The sequence below is a fragment of the Hemitrygon akajei genome, chromosome 2 (assembly GCF_048418815.1).
Source record: "Hemitrygon akajei chromosome 2, sHemAka1.3, whole genome shotgun sequence".
NCBI lineage: Eukaryota > Metazoa > Chordata > Chondrichthyes > Myliobatiformes > Dasyatidae > Hemitrygon > Hemitrygon akajei.
In genome coordinates this window covers 179457536-179484422 of record NC_133125.1, presented here as the reverse complement: position 1 = coordinate 179484422, position 26887 = coordinate 179457536, and the positions used below count along the sequence as shown (strand labels likewise).

Genomic DNA, 26887 nt, shown 5'->3' with positions numbered 1-26887 from the left:
CTGGCCCCTCCGATTCCACTATCTGCCGCCACCCGTCACGCCCACTTCGCGTAACCAGGGTCTGTCTAAGGAGTTCTCGTCTGCCAGGAACGGCAGGGGTTGTCGAAACCCTTCCCGCTGATTCTGATCACCCGAAACATTGAGAAGTATGAGTTTATGAAAGTGAGCAAAGACTTCCCACTTCCGTTAAATTTCAGATTACCCAAACAAAAACAGACTTCGCAAATCACCAGCAGCCGCATCAGTATTTCAAACGTAAACACGGAGCTGGAGGTATCCAATCAGAAACTCCCTTTGCCTTCCGCAATAATTTACTTTTCCTCTCAGCTGAGCGCAGGGCAACATCTCCGAACATCCGTCTCCCCTCCGAAAATATAAAACAAAAACAAAAAAAAAATGCCCGCAACATCCCTGAAATGGTATCAGGCTCCACTGGAAAGGTGAGACAGAAAGGCGCATTAGAGGGTTAGGCATGCGCGCTGGTACCTATCGCCGCAAACTCTCAGCAAGTCCGGGGTTGTTTGAGTTGACAGTTCTGTTGCTTCGCAGGTTCATGGACAAAGTCGCGATTATCAGTGTGTCGACCTACAGGGATCGCTATCTGGAGGAGCTGGAGAAACATACACACTCGATGGGGAAAAGGACGGAGCGGGATGAAGGTGTCAAGGTATTTCTTCGCCGCAAAGCGATCTGATGAGTTTCGCCCAGCTGTTAAACCTCCCAGTGCAGGGTCGCGGCTCGAAACGTCGATTCTTATTGAGGCCGTCCGGCCCGTCGAGTTCCTCCGGCATTGTGTGTGTGTTACTCTGAGTTCTCTGACAACACGCCCAAATTGCTGGAGAACTCAACAAGCCGGTCAGCACTAATGGACCGAAGTCCCTGTCCCTTTCGTTTTCAGACCTAGGGAAGCGCATCGGCTCCGAACGCCGACTGTTCGCTCATCTCCATTAGACGGAGCCTGACTTGCTGAATTTCTCCGGCATGTCTTGTGTGTTGTTTATGAAAGTCTCTCTGGCAACCTCAGACACGATCTAGCAAATGCTGACGTCTGGGCTGTGTTGATATTTTGCGGGGACAACGGAAACTCTGACTAGAAATGTGTAAAACTAATGTGGAGGGGGGTTTCCTCCGGCGAATCCAACCGCAGATTTTTAAAAAACCCATTTCTGCTTCATTTGGAGACTCCTGAGTAAAGACACAAAAGCTTCTGCAGGTGCTGGAATTCTTGAAGTGCTGGGTGAACAGAAATTTCTCTTCGCCCTCCAACCCCTTCCACCTTCTCAGCCTTTTACCTCCTCCACCTATCGCCTCCCAGTTTCTCACATCCACATTGCTCCTCGCCAGGTGTTACCTGCCTGCCTGCACTTCCCACCTCCTGCTTCCTTCTTATTCTGACCCCTTCCCCTTTCCTGGCCACTGTGTACTCCTTTCCACAGCTGCTGCCTGGCCTGCTGTGTTCCCCCAGCACTGCGTGGGTGTTGCTCCGAGTTCGGGCATCTGCAGGTTTCCTCCTGTTTCCTCCCCCTTCCATTCCAGTCTTAATGACGAGACTCAGCCTGAAGCATCCACAGACGCTGCCCGGCCTGCTGTGTCATTCCCGTGTTTTGTTTGTGAAATCCATGCGTTGCCACATTTGCTTTCGATTTGCATCAGTCAAATTTCAAGGCGAACCACTGGAAACATATGCAAAGGAGTTGTAGCTGCAGACACAAAAGGCTACTGATGCAGAGTCTTGACTGGAAACATTGATGACTCCTTCGCCCACACCCTGGTGATCCCTCCCGCAGATTACTTCTCCAGATCTGACTGAAGTTTTGACTAAGCGAAGTAGAAAACAGTACAGACTCCTCCTGTCCACGGACTGCCTAACTAAACTAATCCCCCCCGTCTACACAATGTCTATATTCCTTCATTCTCTGCATAGTCATGTGGCTATTTAAGAACCCTTAAAACTCCTCTCTGGTATTTGCCTCTGTCACCCCATTCCAGGCCCCCACCACTCTCTGAAACTCAAACACTTGTCCTGCGCGTGTCCTTGGAACTTACTCCCTATAATGCCGTCCAGTGTTAGACATATTGACCCTGGGGAAAGATTGTTGTTGTTCGTTCGAGTCCGACTCTTCCTGACCTCATAGTGTTTTCGTGGCAAGATACGGAAGTAGATTGCCAGGCCTTTCTTCCGCGCAGATACTGCTGCTGCCCGGGTTTGAACTCGGGATCTGCCTTGAAGTCGAGTGCTGATGCCCCCACACCAGCAGCCGGCCCATGGGAAAAGATACTCTATCTATGCCATCTGCCATTCCTGTGCCCCTATCTGCGCCCTCCGGCAATTTCCGACATTATCTAATGCCAGTGTATCATCTTTGTAATGAGTTCTTTGGCTTGTGTGGGGCGCTGGGGAGCGTTGGGCCCGAGGTTTTTAGAGCACCTGATTGGTTCATTAAACACTTGCTGTTTTTCACAAGTGACTGGCTCTTTGTAATGCGGTCTCGTTGTGCCTTCTTATTAAGTATATTTTGGTAGGTTAGGGATTCTGTCTTACTTGTATTATTTAAGCAGATGCCCCATTAGCGCTAATTGCTGGGTTCTTTCTCGCGGTGTCGCTCGGCCCAGCCGCCGATGGTCTTTGGGAATTACGATATTGCCAGCACACATCATGACAATCTGCAGACTTAGTAACCCGGCCATCCAAATCGTTTATACACGTCGCAATGAGCAGAGGTCCCGGTAGTGAGGGAGCAGGCGTGTGAACGTATTGACCGATCAACAAATCCGTGCTGGATTTCTCCAATGTTAGATCGCGTCTAACCCCAGTTGGCAGTGCAGTAACCGGGTCGTTACTGACAAGCTTGTTGAGTCTTACGGATTTTCAATGCCGTAAAACAGGCTTGTCACGTGACTGAAAAGCCCAGAGCAGCATGAATAAACCTTGACTAAGTAATGAGAATAAAAAGATGGAGTGAAATATAGCTTTTCAGCTTCTAGCGGTGTGAACAATTGAGTTCTCCATGAAATATCACCCGGATTTCAGCTTTCCTCAGTTTATACAAATGACTGGTGTACTGAGCGCAGTTTCCAAATGATTAACCCTATGCAGCAAGGAATAGACTTCAGAATCAGAATAATTGTCACAATCTTCTCATCACTGGCGCCCCTCAAGGAAGCATGTAAACCCCCTGCTCTGCCACGGGTCCTGCTAAAAGTCTCGGCCCGAAACATTAACTGTTTGCTCTTTGCCATAGATGCTGCCTGGCCTGTTGAGTTCCCCCAGCATTTTGTGCGTGTTTCTTATTGTAATTTATAGCTTTAAGTGCTATGGATTACAATGTTCTGCTACTGTAAAACAACAAATTTCATGACATATGCCAGTGATATTAAACCTGATTCTGGTTCTGACATTCGGCATGAGATTTGGTAGTTTCATGAAAACATAGAAATTTCAATCATTCACAAATTAAATAAAGAGTGCAAAGGTCAAAAATAATGAGGTGGTGTTCATCAGCCCTTCAGAAATCTGATGGTGGAGGGGAAGAATCTGATTGTAAAATGCTGACTGTGGGTCTGTAGGCTCCTGCCTGTCCTCTAGACGAAGGAGGCTCCTTAATGATAGATGTCACTCCGGAGTTCAATCCGGACAAGTGTGAGGTGATGCATTTTCGAAGGACAAACCAGAAGGCTGAGTACAGGATTAATGGTCAGTTACTTAAGAGTGTGGATGAACAAAGGGACCTTGGGGTTCAAATCCATACATCCCTCAAAGTCGCTGCACAGGTTGATAGGGTAGTTAAGAAGGCCTATGGGATGCTAAGCTTCATTAACAAGGGGATTGAGTTCAAGAGTAGAGAGGTCATGTTGCAACTCTACAAATCTCTGGTAAGACCGCACTTAAAAGAGTATTGTGTTCAGTTCTGGTCACCTCATTATAGGAAGGATGTGGAAGCTATGGAGAGGGTGCAGAGGAGATTTACCAGGATGTTGCCTGGTTTGGAGAACAAGTCATATGAAGCAAGGTTAGCAGAGCTGGGACTTTTCTCTTTGGAGCATAGAAGAATGAGAGAGGACTTGATAGAGGTCTACAAGATTATGAGAGGCTTAGACAGGGTGGATAGTCAGTACCTGTTTCCCAGGGCACCAATAGCAAACACCAGAAGGCATATGTACAAAATTAAGGGAGGGAAGTCTAGGGGAGACATCAGGGGTAAGTTTTTTACACAGAGGGTTGTGAGTGTCTGGAATGACTTGCCAGGGATGATGATGGAGGCTAAAACATTAGGGGTGTTTAAGAGCCTCTTGGAGACACATGGATGAAAGAAAAATGGAGGGTTATGGGGTAGGCAAACACAAGGAAATCTGCAGATGCTGGAAATTCAAGCAACAACACGCACAAAATGCTGGTGGGACGCAGCAGGCCAGGCAGCATCTATAGGGAGAAGCGCTGTCGACGTTTCGGGCCGAGACCCTTCGTCAGGACTAACTGAAAGGAAAGATAGTAAGAGATTTGAAAGTAGGAGGGGGAGGGGAAAATGCAAAATGATAGGAGAAGACTGGAGGGGGTGGGGTGAAGCTGAGAGCTGGAAAGGTGATTGGCAAAAGGGATACAGAGCTGGAGAAGGGAAAGGATCATGGGATGGGAGGCCTAGAGAGAAATAAAGGGGGAGGGGAGCACCAGAGGGAGATGGAGAACAGGCAGCATGATGAGCAGAGAGAGAAAAAACAACTAAATATATCAGGGATGGGGTAAGAAGGGGAGGAGGGGCATTAACAGAAGTTAGAGAAGTCAATGTTCAATGTTATGGGGTAATGTGTGTTTAGTACCTTTTTTAAGGATTATATGGGTCGGCACAACATGGAGGGCTGAAGGGCCTGTACTGTGCCATAGTGTTCTATGGTTTGTGGTTCTATACCCCTCTCATCCATGTACCTATCCAGGCTTCTCTTACGTGTTACAATGGAACCCGCCTCTGGCAGTTCCTTCCACATTTGCATCACCTTCTGACCAACGTTTCCCCTCAGGAAATATCCCCTTAGATATTTCACTTTTCTCCCTAAACCTGTGGCCCCTAGTTTTCATCTCACCAAAACTGAGGAGGAAGAAAGCCTCCATGTATCCACCTACCCATTCACTCATCTTTCTGAGTACCTCCACAATATCCCCCCTCAATCTCCTGTGCTTCAGGGAATGATGTACTGGCCTATTTAACCTTTTACCTATCAAGTCCTGGCAACCTCTTCTTCAGAACCTTCACCTGTGTTTCAACTGTTCTCGTGTGCTGTGAAAAACAGAGCTACAGTTATAAATACAACTTCCTGCTCCCCTCCAAGTGTGCTTATTAACACTTCTTAACTCTGGTTCCATTATGGTCCCAGTCGTAAATAACCAATCTCCCAAGCTTCTGAGTATACAGAGGAAATAAAAACAGTTAGGGTTTGGAAGGAATAATAGTTGGAAAAATAATTAGCCTGACAGATATGTAAAAAGACGGGAAACCCCTTAAGAAAAATATTGCAGTTTAATTTAATTCATGTCCGCCCAGTGGTCCAATGACATGTTGATATTTTAATGATGATTTATCACAGCCGATAATCTCTAAATAATCTGCAATAGACTCAAATAAAGTAATACACTTTGCGTGTGTTTAATATAGTATTTTGATTCACTTATATCACTGTAAGACAATTGTATGATTGAATTACAGCAATTTGAGGAGCAGACAAACAGAAACGACAAGAGTGGTGACACAGCGCCACTCAGTGGTGGTAGGGACGTACATACAAGTCATACTTCCGTTGTGAAGTTTAAAGATAGATAGATAGATAGATAGATACTTTATTCATCCCCATGGGGAAATTCAACTTTTTTTCCAATGTCCCATACACTTGTTGTAGCAAAACTAATTACATACAATACTTAACTCAGTAAAAAATATGATATGCATCTAAATCACTATCTCAAAAAGCATTAATAATAGCTTTTAAAAAGTTCTTAAGTCCTGGCGGTAGAATTGTAAAGCCTAATGGCATTGGGGAGTATTGACCTCTTCATCCTGTCTGAGGAGCATTGCATCGATAGTAACCTGTCGCTGAAACTGCTTCTCTGTCTCTGGATGGTGCTATGTAGAGGATGTTCAGAGTTATCCATAATTGACCGTAGCCTACTCAGCGCCCTTCGCTCAGCTACCGATGTTAAACTCTCCAGTACTTTGCCCATGACAGAGCCCGCCTTCCTTACCAGCTTGTTAAGACGTGAGGCGTCCCTCTTCTTAATGCTTCCTCCCCAACAAAATGTCGACATTTATACTGGAGAAAACCGTCACTAAACTGATAATTGGACGGAAAGGTTTCATTAGATGGAAATTACGATTTCTAAATTATTGCACATTGGCACTGACTGCATACAGTATATCCATGCTAGGATAGTTTGGAAATGGAAATTTGGTCTTACGGAATTCATGAATCAGTGCAAAAAAAATGAGATGCAGAGTAAATAGCTATCCATACCAAAACAAAAACTAAATAAAACACAGAATGCAAAGGAAACAGCAGATTTTGGTCAGCTCGTCTCAGGTGTTCAAGTGCAGAAATTCCTGTTTCCCAGGAATAAACCGTTCCATAATGTACTTCCATAATGTAAATGTTCCATAATGACTCCTGATGAAGGGTTTCGGCCCAAACTGTCATCACTACCTCCTCCCATAGATGCTGTCTGGCCTGCTGAGCTCTGCCAGCATTTTGTGTTTTTGTTTATTTCTAGCATCTGCAGATTCACTCGTGTTGCCATAATGTACTTTATTTGTTAGGTTTAGCAGCGTTTGTTTGTCAAGGAAAATGGCAGCTACTGACCTTATAATATGTTTTATATATTACAGGATGTGTCTCAAAAATCAAACAGGAAGTGACATTGAAATCCAATGCATCCAACCAATTTGTAAATGATGAAAATAACTCAATGAAAGAGCTAAGCAGTCTTCTTCTTCTTCTTCATGTGGCTTGTGCGTTACAGGCCTCCACGCTAACTGATCCCACCCAGCATTGATGATATGGTAGATGGCCAGATGCGGGTGGACTGGGAACGAGGGTCGAAAGGTCAGCGATGCTCGGAGGGACATGTCAGTGAGCTCCAACGCGAACTTATGCCTTTTCCTTAAAATGGGCCCTTTTCCTTCTATCTTCAGAATAAAATTTATAAAGTTCAAACATTTAATTGCATATGGTTTACTGTCTGGTATTTTGCGGTGCGGATTTGTAACCGGGCAACACGTCACGCAGCATCTACATAGATGAGATTTCTCATTTTGTCAGGGCCAGGAGCTGTTTTCCCCTTGGCAACCACGGGCTGGTCGGACCTGAGGGTCACACATCTTGTTAAACATTTTGTTTTTTGCACAAATCTCTATAAACGCTACAGACAGATGTGCATGAAAATCTCAGGAGATAGGTGGAAAAGCAGGTAGTGTTGAGGAAAGAGAGACCCTGCAGAGAGACTTAGATTAGTTTTGGGGAATGGGCAAAGAAGTGACAAATGAAGTACAATGTTGGAAAGTGTATGGCTATGCACTTTGGAGGAAGAAATAAACGGGCAGACTATTATTTAGATGGGGAGAGAATTCAAAATGCAGAGATGCAAAGGGACTTGGGAGTCTTTGTGCAGGATACCCTAAAGGTTAACCTCCAGGTTGAATCGGTGGAAGAAGAAGGTGAATGCAATGTTGGCATTCATTTCTAAAGGTATAGAATATAAGAGCAGGGATGTGATGTTGAGGCTCTATAAGGCACTTGTGAGACCTCACTTGAAGTATTTGGGCTCCTTATTTTAGAAAGGTTATACTGACATTGGAGAGGGTTCAGAGAAGATTCACGAGAATGATTCCAGGAATGAAAGGGTCACTGGGTGAGGACCATCTGGCAGCTCTTGGGCTGTATTCCCCGGAGTTCAGGAGAATGAGGGAGGATCTCATAGAAACATCCCGAATGTTAAAAGGCCTGAACAGATTAGATATGGCAAAATTATTTCCCGTGGTAGGGGAGTCTAGGACAAAGGGCAGGACTTCAGGATTGAAGGACGTCCATTTAGAACAGAGATGTGGAGAAATTACTTTAGTCGGAGGGTGGTAAATCTGTGGAATTTGCTGCTACGAGTGGCTGTGGAGTTTGTCATTGGGTGCATTTAAGGAAGAGATAGATAGGTTCTTGATTAGCCTGGGCATCAAAGGGTACGGGGAGAAGGCAGGGGAGTGGGGATGACTGGAAGAATTGGATCAGCCCATGATTAAATGGTGGAGCAGACTCGATGGGCTGAATGGCCTACTTCTGCTCCTCAATCTTATGGGCTTATGGAGATCAAAAGGTTCTGAGCTGTTCAAAACCAGCCCGTCTGAGACCAACAATCATTCCATGATCAAAGTCACTTAGATCACATTTCTTCCCCATTCTGATGTTAGGTCTGAACGACAACTGAACCTCTTGACCAAGTCTGCATGCTTTTTTTTGGCTGCCACATGACTGGCAGATTAGGTATTGGCATCGATGACCAGGTATACAGATGTACCTAATGCAGTAGTCACTCAATTTTTTTTTAACTTTCTATCACTTATGTCGAACTGAATTTCAACAATTCTCATGGATGGCTTATTAAACTAATGTATTCATTCAACTAACTTTTTAAAAATATATATTCCTTACTGTAACTTACAGTTTTTATTATAATGAATTGCAGTGTACTGCTCCTGCATAGCAACAGGCCTCACGACATACAGCATGTGAGTGATATTCAGATTCTGGTTCCGAATATCACACGCACATTCCTCATGCAGCTCCGGGCATCTGGTAAGTTGGAAATGACTGCAGAGCATCGAGCATGCCAGTGGCAGTTTCACAGCAGAGCTGCCAAACTGGACTCTGCAGACACAAGAGGCTGGTAGTCCAGGTGACGACGACTGTCAACCCAGACAACGACTGTCCATTTCCCAATGAGTTAACGTACAACATGGAACAGTGCAGCACAGTAAAGGCCCTTCCTGGCCAACATTTAAACCTCCTCCAAGATCAATCAAACCCATCCCTTCCACCTAGCGTTCCATCCATGTGCCCGTCTGTCAAGTGTCCAGTGAAGTTTGTCATTTAACTACAAACATGCATGTAATGTGTACAGAAACGAGACAATGTTTCTCCGAACCAGGGTGTAAAGTACAGGACACACATAGCACACGATAACTTATGAAGGAGAGGATAAAATCTACAGGTGAATCACACATAAATAACAAACTAAAGTGCATTAATATTTAATATGGTGAAGTACAGAGCAGGTTAACCAGCAACACTTGGAATACATTGCGGCCGGGAGTTCGCAGAGCAGGTTAACCAGCAACACTTGGACTACATTGCGGCCGGGAGTTCGCAGAGCAGATTAACCAGCAACACTTGGAATACATTGCGGCCGGGAGTTCGCAGAGCAGATTAACCAGCAACACTTGGAATACATTGCGGCCGGGAGTTCGCAGAGCAGATTAACCAGCAACACTTGGAATACATTGCGGCTGGGAGTTCGCAGAGCAGGTTAACCAGCAACACTTGGAATACATTGTGGCCGGGAGTTCGCAGAGCAGATTAACCAGCAACACTTGGAATACATTGCGGCTGGGAGTTCGCAGAGCAGGTTAACCAGCAACACTTGGAATACATTGTGGCCGGGAGTTCGCAGAGCAGATTAACCAGCAACACTTGGAATACATTGCGGCCGGGAGTTCGCAGAGCAGATTAACCAGCAACACTTGGAATACATTGTGGCCGGGAGTTCGCAGAGCAGATTAACCAGCAACACTTGGAATACATTGTGGCCGGGAGTTCGCAGAGCAGATTAACCAGCAACACTTGGAATACATTGTGGCCGGGAGTTCGCAGAGCAGATTAACCAGCAACACTTGGAATACATTGTGGCCGGGAGTTCGCAGAGCAGATTAACCAGCAACACTCGGAATACATTGCGGCCGGGAGTTCGCAGAGCAGGTTAACCAGCAACACTTGGAATACATTGCGGCCGGGAGTTCGCAGAGCAGGTTAACCAGCAACACTTGGAATACATTGCGGCCGGGAGTTCGCAGAGCAGGTTAACCAGCAACACTTGGAATACATTGCGGCCGGGAGTTCGCAGAGCAGGTTAACCAGCAACACTTGGAATACATTGCGGCCGGGAGTTCGCAGAGCAGGTTAACCAGCAACACTTGGAATACATTGCGGCCGGGAGTTCGCAGAGCAGGTTAACCAGCAACACTTGGAATACATTGCGGCCGGGAGTTCGCAGAGCAGGTTAACCAGCAACACTTGGAATACATTGCGGCCGGGAGTTCGCAGAGCAGGTTAACCAGCAACACTTGGAATACATTGCGGCCGGGAGTTCGCAGAGCAGGTTAACCAGCAACACTTGGAATACATTGCGGCCGGGAGTTCGCAGAGCAGGTTAACCAGCAACACTTGGAATACATTGCGGCCGGGAGTTCGCAGAGCAGGTTAACCAGCAACACTTGGAATACATTGCGGCCGGGAGTTCGCAGAGCAGGTTAACCAGCAACACTTGGAATACATTGCGGCCGGGAGTTCGCAGAGCAGGTTAACCAGCAACACTTGGAATACATTGCGGCCGGGAGTTCGCAGAGCAGATTAACCAGCAACACTTGGAATACATTGCGGCCGGGAGTTCACAGAGCAGGTTAACCAGCAACACTTGGAATACATTGTGGCTGGGAGTTCAGAAGCCTAATGGCCCGGGAGAAGAAGTTGTTTCTTATCCTGACCCTTCTTGCTTTTGCGCATCGTAGTCTGCTGCCTGATGGAGGAAAGTCGAAGAGGAACGCTGCATCGACTGGTGGATTCTGTAAAAATGCCACGGCGGCGCTCATGATAAATGTCCCCTATGGATGGTCGGGAGGCCCCTATGATCCTCTCAGCTCTTCTCCCGGCCCTTTGTGGGGTTTCTGGTCTGATGCTCTGCTGCTGCCATACCAGACCGAGATGCAACTTGTCAGGACGCTCTCAATGGTGCTCCTGTGGAACACAGTTAATGTAGGGAGGTGGGGTAGGAGCCTTGCTTGCCTCAATCTCCTTAGGAAGTGGAGGTGCTGCTGTGCCTTCTTGCTCAGGGAGGTGACGTTAAAGGACCAGGTGAGGTCATCCATGACGTGAGCTCCTGGGAACTTAAATTGCTCTACAGCAGAGCACTATTCACAGAGGGGCATGGTTTGTCCACGATTTCCTTGCTCTTGTCCACGTTCAGGCTTAGGTTGTTCCTCTCACACCAATCCACCAGCCGCTCCTCCCCCTCTCTATACTCCATCTTGCCACCATTTTTGATAAGGCCAGCAACTGTTGTGTCAGCCGCGTACTTGATGACACGGTTTGAGCTGAGTTCAGTTGAGGATCCTGCATGCTGGCATCTTGGTGTGCTCTGCACCGTCCCTCAATAATGAATACTGTACAACAGAGTGGAGGAACAGAGGGCTCCTGGGGTGTCTGTCTGCAGATCCCTCAAAGTTGCCTGGGTGGATGAGAAGGTGTATGGTGTGTTGTTTTCCATTATCCTGGGGATTGAATTCAAAACCCGTGCAGATTTCTAAAACTGCTTGGACCATACTTAGAGTATTGGAAGGATGTGGAAGCTTTGGAGAGTGTGAAGAGGAGATTTATGAGGATGCTGCCCGGATTAGAGGGCATGTCTTATGAGGAGAGGTCGAGTGAACCAGGGCTTTTCTCTTCAGAGCGAAGGGGGATGGGAGGTGACTTAATAAAGGTGTAAAAACTAACAGGCATAAATAGAGTGGACAGCCTTGATAACCCTGCCTGTACAGTATGCGAACTCCTCCCATGTGGGAATGGTTAATGGATTTCCATAGGAATAACACTAATAACTGCCACTACACACTTTACTAAGAATCATGTCATTAACCTTGTATTCTGCCTTCAATTTGACCTTCTGAAGTGTGTCACTTCACATTTTTTTTCCATTGGGCCTTGGGTTTTCCAACTGGCCCTTTCAGAACATGCGTTGAAAACTTGATACTGATCACAAGAGATGTTATTCTTGCCCAGTCCTACCAAACTACCACTTGTGCTGATTAACAGGTCTTTTAACCCAAAATCTAAAGGCTGAAGGCTTGCTTAACAGTGAGGTATAGAGGGCTGTTCACCTTTGTCAGAAAGATGGAACATTAAGTGAAGTTTTTTTAAAGTGTCGTAGCTCTAGTCAGAATAATAGTTTGGCACGGACTAGAAGGACTGAAAGGTCTATTTCTGTGTTGTAGTGATTTGTGACTATGACTCAGAGATGGAAGATTTCGAATACACTGAACTGGTGACAAACACAAGAGGCTTTGATGCCTATACGACTGGGAGTTGACCATGAGAGATTCAAGATTCAAGACTCAAAACTGGTTAATGTCATTTCCTTTGCACGGGTGTAAAAGAGAATGAAACAATTGTTACTCCAGATTGGATCAGCACAACAAAACACAATATTATAAAATACAGAATAATAACAATAAAACACAATAAATATAATACATAAGGTTATATAAATATACAAAGGGTGTTTTATATATAAAATAAATATAATTCATAAGGCAGTGTCCATTTTTAAGGACTCCATCACCCAGAACATGCCCTCTTTTCATTGCTACCATCAGGGAGGAGGTACAGGAGCCTGAAGTCACACACGCAGCGATTCAGGAACAACTTTTTCCCCCTCTGCCATCCAATTTCTAAATGGACATTGAACCCATGAACACTACCTTTTTAGACTTCTGTTTTGCACTAGTTTTAAGTTAACTAATTAATATACATGCTTACTATACTTGTAGATAGATTGATTGATTCTAGATTATCATGTATTGTACTGCGTGTATTGTATTGCTAAGCTAACAAATTTCACGACATATGCCAGTGATAATAAACCTGATTCTAATTCTGCTTCTGATTCTGACATAAAACCAAAGTCCAATCCATGACTCACAGAACTTCGGTAACATCCTCCGACACCCTCGAGGAAGAGGGAGACAACTCAAACACAGAGGCAGAGGCAGAGGTAGAGCAGCGAAGGAGATGGGTCATCACACACAGACACCTAATCCGTCACACAGGCATCTTATCTCAGCAACGAGTGATAAGCAGACATACACAGACATCTTAACCGGCAGCCGCAAGAGGCAGATAGTTGGCTCTGAGCACTTGATCACCTTCATGTTTCAATTTTCTCAACACGTTAATTGCCAATTAATGGATGCTTTAATTGGTGAAATGGAGTTGATCATGAACTCACGCCCGACTCTGAGTTTCACCAAGAGGCTGGACACACTTGTCTACTGGGAAACAGCAGAGCGCAAGATAACTCAATCGCTAAACTGTAAATCGCCAATTCTAACAGTTCCAGAAACACATTTAAGATAAAAGGAAGATGTACAAGAAGTGAAATAAACAGTTTGGTGGACTATCGGAAGACATCGCCCGAGGATTTTTTTATTACTTCTGTTTTTGCACTATTTTTAAATTAACTATTCAGTATACATATACATACTTATTGTAATTGACTTATTTATATTTTTATATAATTTCATGTTGCATTGTACTGCATTGCTAAGTTAACAAATTTCACGACATGCTGGTGATCCTGATTCTGATTATATGTATAGACCCATATAACATATACATATGTACATAAAGTGAAACTAGGTGCAGGAGTGTCTGCACTTAAGGTGAGTGACAGGAAAGGATAATGTTCTGGTAAATGGTAGAAGAAGGATATCTGTAGACTGGCCACACCAGCAGTGTGGTTATGTAGCCATCAACACAATCACTTTTCAGCAATCACCAACTGGGGTTTGATAGGTTTTCTAGAGTTGTTCTAGAGGGTTTAAACTAATTTGGTGGAGGGATGGAAACTGGTATGATAGAGCTGAGGATGACGTAGTTGGTTTACAAACAGAGGCAGCACATGGTGAGACTCCTAACAAGGAGGGGCTGATGATTGGGCAAAATTGCAGCCAACAGGTGAGTTCCAGACCAAATTGAAAAGGATGAATACAGGTCTGAAGTTATGTGGAATAAGGTAGAGGATCTTGTAGCACAGTTGCAGTTTGGCATGTATGACTTTGTGGACATCATTGAATCATGACTGAAAGAAGATTATAGCTGGGAGCTTAATATCCAAGGGTACACGTTGTATCGAAAGGACAGGTAGGTAGATAGAGGGGTAGTTATGGGTCTGTTGGTAAAACATGAAACCAAATTATTAGAAAGAGGTGACATATGATCAGAAGGCTTTGAATCATTGTTGGTAGAGCTAAGGAACTGCAAGGGTAAAAAGACCCTGATGGGTGTCTAAGAGTAGTAAGCATGTGGTCTACAAATTACAAAGGGAGATAGAAAATGCAGATAGGAAACTCAGGGTTGTACTGGATTCTAAGAGGGGGAATTTCTAGAATGTCTACATTCTCATGGCTGAGCCCACTAGGGAATCAGCTACTCTGGATTGGGTGCTGTGCAATGAACCAGAATTGATCAGAGCTTAAGGTACAGGTAGAAGAACCATCAGGGGATTGTGATCATCATATGATCAAATTCACCCTGAAATTTGAGAAGGAGAAGCTAAAGTGATATGTATCAGTATCACAGTGGAGTAAAGTTGGCCAGAATTGATTAGAAAAGCACATTGGCAGGAATGATGACAGGCAGCAATGGTTGGAATTTCTGGGAGCAATTTGGAAGGCACAGGATATATACATCCCAAAAGGAAGAAGTATTCAAAAGGCAGGATGACACAACCGTGGCTGACAAGAGAAGTCAAAGCCAACATAAAGGCCAAAGAGAGGGCAGAGAATAGAGCAAAATTAGTGTGAAGGGTGAGAAGTGGGAAGATTTAAAAACCAACAGAAGGCAACTAAAAAAGTCATTAAGAATGAAAAGATGGAATATGAAAGCAAGTTAGCCAATAATGTTAAAAAGGATACCAAAAGTTCCTTCAGATACATAAAGTGAAACAGAGAGGCAAGAGGGGATATCTGAATGATGCTGGAAAAGTAGTAATGGAGGACAAAGAAATGGTGGATGAACAGAATAATTATTTTGCATCATCCTTCACTTTCAGAGGCACTGGCAGTAAGCTGGAGGTTCAGGGGTCAGAAGTGTGTGAAGTTGCAACAACTAGGGAGAAGGTTGTTGGGAAACTGAAAGTTCTGAAAGTGGATAAGTCACCTGGACCAGATAGTGTACAGCCCAGGGCTGAAGAGATTGTGGAGGCATTAGTAATGATCTTTCAAGAATCACTAGATTCTGGGATGGTTCTGGAAGACCGGAAAATTGCAAATGTTCAAGAAGGGAGAGAAGCAGAAGAAATGCAACTATAGGCCAGTTAGTCTGACCACAGTGGTTGGGAAGAACATAGAACATAGAATAGTACAGCACATTACAGGCCCTTCGGCCCACAATGTTGTGCCGACCCTCAAACCCTGCCTCCCATATAACGCCCCACCTTAAATTCCTCCATATACCTGTCTAGTAGTCTCTTAAGTTTCACTAGTGTATCTGCCTCCACCACTGACTCAGGCAGTGCATTCCACGCACCAACCACTCTCTCAGTGAAAAACCCTCCTCTAATATCCCCCTTGAACTTCCCTCCCCTTACCTTAAAGCCATGTCCTCTTGTACTGAGCAGTGGTGCCCTGGGGAAGAGGCACTGGCTGTCCACTCTGTCTATTCCTCTTAATATCTTGTACACCTCTATCATGTCTCCTCTCATCCTCCTTCTCTCCAAAGAGTAAAGCCCTAACTCCCTTAATCTCTGATCATAATCCATAGGGTTAGAGTTGATTACTAAGGATGCGATTTTGGGGTACTTGGAAGCAAGTAATAAAAAGGAGATAGTCAGCAGGGTTTCCTCATTCATGCCAAATCATGCGGAAACTGGTGGAATTCTTTGGAGAAGTAACAAGCAGGATAGACAATGAAGAATTGGTGGATGTTGTGTATTTGGATGTTCAGAAGACTTTGACAAGGTGGCACACCTGAAGCTGCTTAAGAAGTTAAGAGTCCACAGTACTACAGGGAAGACACTAGCATGGATAAAGCAGTGGCTGATTGGCAGGAGGCAAAGAGTGGGAATGAAGGGAGGATTTAAAGATGGTGCCAGAGGTTTTTGTGGACCTGGGTAACCTTTTCAAGTTCATCTGTGAAACAGTTTAAATCTCCTCTTCTCATGTCTGTTTTTTTTTATTTTCAAACTGGTTTGGGTCCTGCCGGAGTCCATCATCTACAGCTGCCCTCAATCTGCACTCTTCACCGATGGTGGGTTCTCGCCCTTCGGAACTCGCCAAGCGGCCTGCACCTCCAGGAGCGGCTTGGAAGACATGCACCTTCGGTGTGCGGCCCCGCGGATGATCCGATTCCTCTCTGATGTCACTAACTGAAGCATCGCGGCAGATCAGAACATCGGGGTAATTGGTCGGAGGCCTCTGCACCGGTGATCAGTCTCTCTCTCTTTCTCTCAAAGGTGAGAGAGAGCCCGGTGGTTCTCAAGTCGGGGGGGACTCAAAATAAGCAATGCTGCGGAGTGGAGCAGCAAGCTGTTAGCCTCCCCTCTGACTGTGGCAGGACAATATCTCTCCCTCCTTCATTAGGGATACCGAGAGCTTGTTGAGACGATGAGGTGTTGGGATGGGCCGTAGTTTTTGATGGTCTATAGATCATGTTTTCTGGGAGCTCGCTATTGCCTAGTGGGTGGTGGGAGGGAGGCTGGTGGTTTCTGCTGGAACAAGTGGGGGAAGGCAGAGGGGGAGGGGTGAAGGTTGTTGCTTTTGTTGCTGCATGAGCGTGGGTGAGGGAGGGACACTGGGGTTCTAATGGACTTCTGTCATTCATTCTTTGGGATATTTTCTGTTTCGTGATGTCTGTGAAGAGTAAGGATTTCGGGTTTCCATACTGTATACATTCACTGACATTAAATTGAACCATTGGACCTTCTCTAGTCGGCTGCCGGTGACTAGTGGTGTTCCACAGGGGTCTGTCTTTCTTTTTATGTTATATGTCAATGATTTGGAAGATGGAATTGATGGCTTTGTAGCAAAGCTTGCAGGCAAAGCGAAGGTGGAGGAGCAGGCAGTTTTGAGGAAGTAGAGAGTCCACAGAACGACTTGGAAAGATTAGAAAAAGTGGGAAAAGAAATAGCAGATAGAATACAGAGTCAGGAAACGCACGGTCATGCACTTTGTTAGAAGAAATAAAAGGGCAGACAATTTTCTAACTGGAGAGAAAATTTGAAAATCCTAAGAGGACTTGCTTATCTTCGTACAGGGTTCCCTAAAGGTTAATTTGAAGGTGGGGAGGAAGGCAAGTGCGATGTTAGCCTTCTCTTTAAGAGGGCTAGAATACAAAATCAAGGATATAATGTTGAGACACTGGTTAGGCCTCAGTTGAAGTATTGTGAGTAGGTTTGGGCCCCTTATCTAAGAAAAGATGTGCTGACACTGGAGAGGGTTCAAAGGAGGTTCATGAAAATGATTCTAGGATTAAATGGCTTGTCATATGAAGAGTGTTTGATGGCTGTGGGCCTGTATTCACTAGAATTCAGAAGAATGAGGGGGTGACCTGATATTAAATCTATGGAATGTTGAAAGTCCTCAATCGGGTGGATGTGAAGATGTTTCTTACAGTGGGAGAGTCTAGGACCAGAGGGACGTCCTTTTAGAATGGAGATAAGGAGGAATTTCTTAGTCAGAAGTGGTGACTCTGTGGAATTTGTTGCCGCTGGCAGCTGTGGAGGTCAAATCTTTATGTATATTAAGGCCGAGTTTGACAGATGCTTGATTGGTCAGGGATGAAAGGGTACAGAGTGAAGGCAGGAGATTGGGGCTGAGAGGAAAAATTGATCAGCTATGAAATGGCAGAGCAGACTTGATGAGCCGAAAGGCCTAATTCTACTCCAATATCTTAGGGTATTATGGCCGTATTCCTGCTGCTGCCTGAAAGGAAGTCACAGGGTACATATTCCCTGTAACCACGAGGGAATTCCTCGTGGTCAATTCCTCACACATTCCAAAGATGTATGGTTAGTAGGATTATTGGTCACAAAGGAACAAATGGACAGTGTGGGTTTGTTCTGCTGCCACAAACAAAAATCACAATAAACGTGACTGATGATAAACCTGAATCTGATCTAGGTCTCTATTGTGGACTGAGAGTGGGAAGAGGGAAATCCTGGTTGGGAAAAAGGGGAAAGGAGAGGGGAGGGAGCAGGAAGCACCAGAGAGACATTCTGTGATCAATTGTCTGGAATCAAATGACCTTGCCTGGTGTCTCAGGGCTGGGTGTGTCTGCACCCATGTCACCCTCCCCCAACTCCTACCACTCCTTCTCTGTCACCTGTCCCACACCCCTCCCACGACACCCCATCCTCACCATTTCCAATGTCTTTTGCTCCTGCCAGATTTATAATCTCACCCTCCACTTCATGTTGACAAATACGCTTGTTGAAGAATCTTGCACTTTATAGGGTATGCCTGTACACCTTCTCGTCAATGTAAATATCTAATCAGCCAATCATGTGACAGCAACTCAATGCATAGAAACATGCAGACATGGTCAAGAGGTTCATTTTGTGTTCACACCAAACATCAGAGTGCGGAAGAAATCAGATCCAAGTGACTTGGACCGTGGATTGATTGTTGGTGCCAGATGGGGTGGTTTGAGTATCTCAGAAACTGCTGATCTCCTGGGACTTTCATTCACAGCAGTCTCTAGATTATGCAGAGAATGGTACGAAAAACAAAAAAAACTTCCAGTGAGTGCCAGTTCTGTGGGCAAAACAATGTTGTTTAATGAGAGAGGTCAGAAGAGAATATCCAGACTTGCTCAAGCAGACGGGAAGGCGACTGTAACTCAAATAATCAGTTCTGTGCAGAAGAGCATCTGTGAATGCACAACATGTCGAACCTTGAAGTGGCTGGGGAAGAGCAGCAGAAAACCACAAACACACACTCTGCGGCCACTTTATGAGGGGAAGGAGGTACGTATTAATGTGGCCACTGAGTGCACATACAAAATGGATTTTGTGGGGATTTTCCACATGAAAATAGACAATGTACACGCCAGGTCTCCACACTAATGATAGAGCAGCAAGTGGTTCATGTCTCACAGAACTTTGTTTGTCAGTGTTACAAACCTTCCTGTTTGGCAGAGTGCCCAGCAGTCTGCTTGTTGTTGAATACTTGCCGGAACTGTGAATTAGGCTATTAAGCTCTGTGCATATAAGCAAGGTCTTAGTGAATAGTTAACTTGCAATAACTCCCTTTTCAGGCTGGAAGATAAAGTGCATAAACAACTCAAGTGGGCTTCACTGTCTTCATGTCATCATTGGTGGCAAAAGCATCTTTTGTGGTTATGATTCTAAAGTCTGAGAATTTCCTTCCTGAATCTCTCTCATTCTCCATCTCTCTCCACTACTTTAAATTTCTACCAAGGACTTTTTAGTTTTTAAGCCAGCTTCCTTTATACAGTACGTCATAGAACATAGAACATGAAAGCACAGTGAAGGGCTTTCAGCCCCTGATGTTGTGCCGACCTTTTAACCTACTCCAAGATCGATCTAACACTTTCCTCCCCCATGGACATCCATTTTCTCTCTTCTCTTAAACGTCCCTGATGTATCTGCCTCTACCACCACCCCTGTTCCATGCACCCACCACTCTCTGAGTAAAAAATCTATCTCCGACACTCACGCTATACTTCCCTTGACACATCTTAAAATTCTGCCCCCTCTAATTAGCCATATTTGCCCTGGGAAAAAGTCCTATTCAATGTATGTGTGTAGAAATGGCTGAATGCCTCAGTCACTGAAAGGAAAGGTTGGTTCTGTGAAAGTTAATCAGTGTGTTTACCAAACTGATATTTTTCAGTAAGAATACACTTGAAACACCGACGAATGTTTCTGTTTTTTTGAAACCAGAAGAGCATTCCAGAACAGAGAGGTGCTTAGAGAGAGAGAAACCACAAACAAACACATTTCCTGCCCTGCTGGTATCAGCAGTGACCAATGCCTTCCAAAGAGTAACCAAAACAAAGGGTCAGGGGCACAGAAAGAATTACCTCTCTGCAAAAACTAAGTAGCAGCTTGTTCAGATGAAATAATTGCTGTGTGCAAATGTACACACTTGGCATCTCCATCAAAAGATGAGTTCAACCAGGACAGACTAGGAGTTGGCAAATCAAATGGGCCCAAATGAAGCTTCTCCACAGAGAAAGGTAAACAGTGATAAAATGATAAGGTCATTATGACGATATTAAAAGAGAATCATTATGAAAATAAGTATATTAAATAAATAGATAATGATATAAAAATAATTAGAACTATATATTAGAACTCCACCAGTCCAGAAAGCCTACAGCCTTATCAAAGATGGAAAACAACCACCGCCTCGGCTCAGATCACCAGCAGGCCTGCTCACCATGGTGTCTGACTGGCAACTGAAAGTCGTTATTCCCCAAACAACTTGGATCCATATGGGTATTCATAGCCATTACTTTGATTTAGCATAGGCATAGGGGTGCCCAATCTGTTTTTGTGTCATGGACCCCTCTCATTAATTGAGGGGTCCTTGGACCCCAGGTTCGGAACCCTCGATTTAGAAGAAGTGAGTAGAATTAAATGGGAAGTTGTACATGGTGAAAACCAAGCTCAGCCAGTCAGGGAAGTGTGAGGGTGAGAGGGACTGGTTGGCCCTCTTTACCACGGGAAATGAAAACTCCTCTTGCTTTAGTGGTGTTCGAATATGGAACAGAGTACATAGAAAACCTACAGCATGGTACAGGCTCTTTGGCCCACAAAGCTGTGCCGAATATGTCCTTACCTTAGAAATTACCTAGGGTTACCTATAGCCCTCTATTTTTCTAAGCTCCGTGTACCGATCCAGGAGTCTCTTATCCACTTATCATGTTGGATAAATATCAGAGGGATAGAAATTCCACAGTGAAAATGAACCAAAATCTAGAAATTTATTTTGAATTCTTTTTCTCCTGAAATAAATGAACTGTTAAACAATTTATCATCTTGTTAAGTTAAGTTGATTCCATGAATTTTTTATGAATGAAGTTCAAGTTTAATTATCATTCAACTGTTTACTGAACACCCCTGAATACAGCCAAATGAAACAGCATTTCTCCAGGGCCAACGTGCAAAACATGGTCATACACAGCACAGGGCATATTTAATACATAGAAACATAGAAAATAGGTGCAGGAGTAGGCCATTCGGCCCTTCGAACCTGCACCGCCATTCAGTATGATCATGGCTGATCATCCAACTCAGAACCCTGTACCTGCTTTCTCTCCATACCCCCTGATCCCTTTAGCCACAACGGCCATATCTAAATTAATACATAGGATATAGCAGTAAACATGCAGATGCACAAATATATAGCCCAAGTCCCTGAGTGACATGTCCTGCAAATTGTGCATGGGTGTCGTTGGCGAGAACAAGCAGTTCTCAGCAGCCTGCAGTCGAGCATTTGCATGTAGACACACAGAACCCAGGTTGTTTTCCACTGAGTGAATACTGGAGGGCAGCACCAGTCAGGGGTTGGGCCAGCCCCCAACCCTGCACGGACAGCACACCATACTGCCTCCGGCATCCCCCTTCCGGCAGGTCCGTGGCACGAGGTCTGGTCCTTGCTACAATGGAGGCCGTGTTGCTCCCCCCCGTCAGTTTCACAAATACACCAGTGACCTGAACTTGCAGTATTTTTCCGAACTAATGCCCGATATTGTCTAGCAATCACAAAGAAAACATCCAGGCCAATCACTCGCTGTTAGACTGCACACCAATTCTGGTGCTTCTCTGGAGCTGGCAACAGCACAGTCTGCACCAAGTGCAGTCACTCCAGCTCTTCTCTTATCGCTGATGGAGCTGACCTGCAGACCATGAAGTTCTAAATGCTGTGATCAGAAAAAAATGTTTTAAAAAAGTAGAACACCTTTGTTTGGCCCCGGAGAGGCAACTGCATCCAAGCACATCACCATCTTACCATGAGCAACGAGGCCCAAGGCACCAAGTCTCACAACATGCTGATGTTCCACCTGACCCTGGGATTGCAGAAGAGAAGCCTGGCCCCGTTGCCGAGCAACGTCCTAGTCAGCCGGGTGCTGCCGCAGTAGCAGGCCTTTTTGGAAGAGTGCTTCCAAGTAAAACGTCTTTGAACAGAAGTCCATTAGTCCGTGGTCAGCAAGGTACTGCAGATACTGTGGGACAGGGACACTGTCATCCATGGGTTTGTTTCCTGAGCAAGCAATCCAAACCATCGAGCAGAACATCCCATCACCAGATCTGACCAACAAGCACTAAGACTCATTTGGCTTCGAGTGAAAGGGGCCCTCAGAGTCGGTGCTTTCCTCTACAGACGACATGTGTACACTGCCCTTGGGACAGCTGTGATGGGGAAGGTCATCCACCTCTTTACAGATTGTGGATTTGCTAAGAGGGAGTGGAGGCAGATGCAGGGGTCCAGGTTCATCCCCAACAGCTGTATAAGAGAGGCCTCAGATCTACAGGCTGTTCTCAGGGCCACACACCGAGACAGACGTTAGGTGTCAGCAGGTGATCAGCTCTGTGAAAGACGTATTTTGGCAGTGAGATGTCCATATGGAAATGCTGTTGACTGGCACAGTTCAGGCTGCAGGGAGACATGCTGGAACCAGCAGCAATAGAGCTCCATACGGACAATGCTCAGGTTCTGTTCAGACTCTTTCTGCTCCTTCTGTCCTGAACCCACAGGTTTCATTTACTGTGGACTGTCACTTTAAGAGAGCGCTTCAGTGAGGCAGGACTATGATGCTGTTCACTGACTGACTCGCAGCTTGCTTACCTTTAAAACAAGGACACAGACCGTCACAGTCAGAAGTCAGAAGAAGAGAGAGAGCGGAGCGAACCGGGAGACGGCAGCAGCTCCAGCCTGTCGAAGCTGGGAATTTGGAACCCTGCTACACCCACAAGGGATCATCGATCCGGTGCACATGGGATGTGTGGCTGTCACTTCGTATAATCCATAGGAGTAGATTTAGGAATGTCCTGTGAGACCACTCGAAGTTAACCCTTGCCTGGGTGTGTGATGTGGTGACCCCTTGAAGACGGCATCCCTGTGACAGATCACTCTGGTGGTAATTCATGTGTGGATTTGGAACGGCTCGACGGAGGATCTTCCACCACTGATATTTATTAATTACCATCACAGAACTTGTGGAATTCGACACAATTGCCTTCTCTCTACGTTTTACCTTGGATTACAAATATCTCTCTCCCATCATTTATTCCTTGGATGACTGAACTTTCCTACTTTACCATCTCAAGACTAAGCCTCGTTCCCCCAAGCTCGATAGTTTGGGAGTTATATTTATACACACATACACATAATACTGTTATCTTTTGTTTATCCTGGTTAAGTTGCTATATTATCAGTAGATACTAATAAAGATAGTGGTTTTAACATCAAAACCAGACTCCATGTGTGAACTCTATTGCTGCTGGTTCATTTCTAAACTGTTACAGTTCGTAACAGGGCCACACACCGAGACAGACGTTAGGTGTCAGCAGGTGATCAGCTCTGTGAAAGACGTACTTTGGCAGTGAGATGTCCATATGGAAATGCTGTTGACTGGCACAGTTCAGGCTGCAGGGGTACATGCTGGAAGCTCCATTCAGACAATGCTGTCCAGACTCCTTCTGCTAGCACACATGGATGGGCTGAGTTACTGTACATGACAAAACTCCTTGACCATGAAAGGGAAATCACCTCAGGGAGCTTTATGAGGGACAATGGCACTATGTTTGTGTTTTTTCTTAAGCTTATACTACTGAATGAACCAATCAGGAATGTAAAGGTTTTCGAGAGAACTATAGATGGTGGTGAACCCAAGGGCTGAGAAAGGTCTAGAATTAACTCACACTCAGTCTCAAAAAATAACAAGACAACGCAAACTAAATCCAAAGGCAAAATAACATACAATAGTACTAGAAATCAAACTCCTAAGATTGAGCACTGAGTGCTCAGCACGGGACCTTTAAGTACAGACTTTTCGTGAAGGAATGTGGCAGGCAATTGTTGGCAGTCTGAGTCTCAAAGGGACAGTGGCAGCTAACCATACTCTGGGGAACTGGAACATTGACCCTTGGATGCCTGGCGATGCTCAGCCGGGACCATGAAAATTTCTTACTTTGCATATATATACTTACCATGAATAAAGTTTATTTCTGAAATAGAATAATACAATTCTATTCTTTGGGACATTGCCAGATTTTTGTTAGATGAAAAATATAAAGCCAAACATTGCAGGTTAGGAGACAAAGAGGGAGGAAATAGAAATTCAGATATCTATCATTGGTGATATAATTAAATGGGCTCTTCATCACCCTGTCCAATATTAGACCATAAAGCTATAAGACATAGGAGCAGAATTAGGCCATTTGGCCCATCAAGTCTGCTCCACCATTCAATCATTGGTCAACCTTTTTTTTCTCTCATCCTCAACCCCATTTCCCAGCCTTCACCCCGTAACCTTTGATGCTATGTCCAATCATGAACCTATCAATCTTTGCCTTAAATACACCCAACGACCAGGCCTCCATAGCTGCATGTGGCAACATATTCCACAAATTCACCATCCTTTGACTAAAGAAATTTCTCTGCATCCCTGTTTTAAATGGATGCCCCTCTATCCTGAGACTGTGCCCTCTTGTCCTAGACTCTCCCACCATGGGAAACATCCTTTCCACATCTACTTTGTCTAGGCCTTTTAACATTCAAAAAGTTTCAATAAGATCCCACTCCCCCATCCTTCTAAATTCCAGTGAGTACAGATCCAGAGCAATCAAACGTGTTTCGTATTTCCCTTTCATTCCTGGAATCATCCTTGTGAACCTCTTCTGGACCCTCTCCAATGCGAGCACACCTCTTCTAAGATGAGGAGCCCAAAACTGTCCACAATACTCACCAGTGCCTCATAAAGCTTCAGCATCACATCCCTGCTCTTGTACTCTAGACCTCTTGAAATGAATGCTAACGTTGCATTTGCCTTCCTCACCGCAGACTCAACCTGCAAGTTAACCTGCAGGGTGTTTGACATCAGGACTCCCAAGTCCCTTTGCATCTCAGATTTTTGGATTTTCTCTCTATTTAGAAAATAGTCTGCACATTTATTTCTACCACCAAAGTGCATGACCATGCATTTTCCAACATTATATTTCATTTGCCACTTTCTTACCTATTCTATTATTTCTAAGTCCTTCTGCATCATACCTGTTTGCTCAATGCTACCTGCCCCTCCACCAATCTTCGTATCCACTGAAAACTTGGCAATAAGACCATCTATTCCATCATCTAAATCATTTTATGTATATACAGCATAAAAAGAAGTGGTCCCAACACCGAACCCTGTGGAACACCACTAGTCACCGACAGCCAACCAGAAAAGGATCCTTTTATTCCCACTCGCTGCCTCCTTCCAATCAGCCAATATTCTAACCATGTTAGTAACCTTCCTGTAATAGCATGGGCTTTTGTCCAAATATACAACATCCATTGTATCCCTTTTCTCTATCCTACTTGTAATCTCCTCAAAGAATTCCAACACATTCATCTGGCAGGATTTTCCCGGAAGGAAACCATGCTGACTTTGTACTATCTTGTCCTGTGTCACTAAGTACTCCATCACCTCATCCTTAACAATTGACTCCAACATCTTCCCAGCCACTGAGGTCAGGCTAACTGGTCTATAATTTCCCTTCTGCTGCCTTCCTCCTGTCTTAAAGAGTGGAGTGACATTTGCAATTTTCCAGTTATCTGGCACCATACCAAAGTCCAATGAATTTTGAAAGGTCATCATTATTGCCTTTACAACCTCTACTGCCACCCCTTTCCGAACCCTTGGGTGCAGTTGATCTGGCTCAGATGATTTATGTACTCAAAGTTCTTTCAACTTTTTGAGCACCTTCTCCCTTGTAATAGTAACTGCACCCACTTCTCTTCCTTCACACACCACAACATCTGGCACACTACTAGTGTCTTCTATAGCGAAGACTGATGCAAAATACGCATTTAGTTCATCTGCCATCTCCTTGTTCCCCATTATTATTTCTCCTGCCTTATTTTCTAGTGGTCCTATATCCACTCTCAGCTCTCTTTTATTTTTTACATATTGAGAAAGCTTTTTTTTTCTTTTTACGATATTTTTATTCACAGAAGAAAAAAACAAGATTTACAGAGTGCAACACATAGATACATCTCAACGTAACTTGTGTACATTCATATATTGTAATAAAATTGATCAAAATGTTATAGCATAACACATAAAGGTATACCACTCTGTAATCAAAAATTTAAAGATAGTTCATACTTCATAAAAGAAATTGTTCATATAAAAAAGTCAACCCCCTACCAACTACCAAAGTAAAAAACTGATGGATGATAATGGATAATTAGAAAAAAAAACATATTCACTCAAGAAGAAAAGATAAAAATATACATAAAAGTCTGTGCACTGTTAAACTTTATAAATTGGAAAAGTAATTTAGGAAAGGTCCCCAGATATCATAAAAAGATTGTTTCGAATTTAAGACTGAGCATTTGATCTTTTCTAAATTTAAATAAGACATAATATCACGTAGCCATTGAAGATGTGTGGGAGGGGTAGACTCCTTCCATTTAAGCAAGATTGCTCTTCTTGCTAAAAGAGAGGTAAAAACTAAAACCTATAGGTTAGGAATATTTAAAGTTATATCTTCATTTGCAATAATACCAAACAAGGCAGTAAGGGGATTTGGGTCAAATTGGACCCTAAAAAGTTGTGAGAAGGTATGGAATACTTCCCG

General features: G+C 44.4%; 1 long non-coding RNA gene across 1 annotated transcript; it reads left to right on the top strand.

The window, feature by feature from the left end:
* Window positions 1-267: 267 nt before the first annotated feature.
* LOC140718849 (uncharacterized) lies at window positions 268-7201 on the top strand. The gene is made up of 3 exons (XR_012096815.1): window positions 268-440; window positions 550-667; window positions 6867-7201. It is a non-coding gene; the product is annotated as an uncharacterized lncRNA (long non-coding RNA).
* The last annotated feature ends 19686 nt before the right edge of the window (window positions 7202-26887 follow it).